The sequence below is a fragment of the Ceratosolen solmsi genome, unplaced genomic scaffold (genome assembly GCF_000503995.2).
Source record: "Ceratosolen solmsi marchali unplaced genomic scaffold, CerSol_1.0 scaffold14, whole genome shotgun sequence".
Lineage (NCBI taxonomy): Eukaryota > Metazoa > Arthropoda > Insecta > Hymenoptera > Agaonidae > Ceratosolen > Ceratosolen solmsi.
In genome coordinates, this window is record NW_011948420.1 from 2,567,800 (window position 1) to 2,569,200 (window position 1,401).

Genomic DNA, 1,401 nt, shown 5'->3' on the forward strand with positions numbered 1-1,401 from the left:
AAGATATTCATGCAGGAGCTCTGGCTACACAAACTACACTGGGACAAAGCCTTACCTGCACAACTGTCATCCCAATGGATGATCATTAGGTCAGACCTTACAGCATTGTCAAACATAACAATCTCACGCTGGCTTAAAGTTACAGGCTCCTCTCGACAAGAATTGCATGGGTTTTCGGACGCATCTCAACGGGCAATCTCAGCCGTCATATACATTTATGTGCAAGATTCACATGGGACCACAACCACCCTGGTATGCTCAAAAACGAAGGTGGCCCCATTGAAGAAGATCACAATACCACGACTAGAACTCGCAGCAGCACTGTTACTCTCAAAATTAACTCACTACGTAGTTGCCATCTTACGAATGAACATTGATGCAATCCACCTATGGACGACTCCCGAGTGATACTGGCATGGATAAAGCTCACCCATCCAAGTGGAAGGAATTTGTAAGCAACAGAGTGTCATCGATTCAAGATCTTACACCCAATGCCTAGTGGAGATTCGTTCCTGGAATATCAAATTCAGCAGACTGTGCATCCAGAGGCATCGCGTCATTCCATCTACAAGAACACCCTCTCTGGTGGAATGGACCACAATGGACTTCAAATACTAAGAATTGTCCACGCCAGCCAACTCTGGATGACACTCAGTGCCAACAGGAGGCAAGACCTTGCACAACATTCACCGCAACTACCTTCAAACCACAACATGCATTGAAGTTAATTTATAAGCATTCAAGGATTGAGAAAATAATAAGAATCACAGCTGTCTGCATCTCATTCATAGAACGACTGAAGAAGACTCGACTACAATCACCCTACATTCAAACGAACATTGAAGCCAGAGAAGCAGCAAGAATTTATTGGGTAAAGGAAACTCAAGCAATGTACTTTCAGAACGAGTTACGAGTAATACTAAACAACAATCACTTGCCAAAATCACACGCACTCAGTCGACTAACACCATATGTCGATAATCAAGGAGTAATCAGAGTCGGTGGTAGACTCAACAAGTCATCAATTACACAAGAGCAAAAGCACCCAGCCATTCTCCCACGATCATCTCGTCTAACAATCCTTATTATCGATGATGCTCACCAACGGACCCTCCATGGAGGCACACAGATCACGTTGGCCTATATTCGACAACAATATTGGGTCATTGGTGGAAGACATCCAATACGATCTCATATCTTGCATTGTGCCATCTGTGCTCGACAAAGGGGAATTCGTACAAAACAACTAATGGGACAGCTACCAACCTCAAGAGTAACTCCATCAAGACCATTCACCAACACTGGCGTGGATTATGCTGGACCAGTAACAATGAAGACAAAAAGAGGGAGAGGGGCGAAGACCTACAAGGCTTGGATCTGTCACTTCGTATGCTTTGCTAC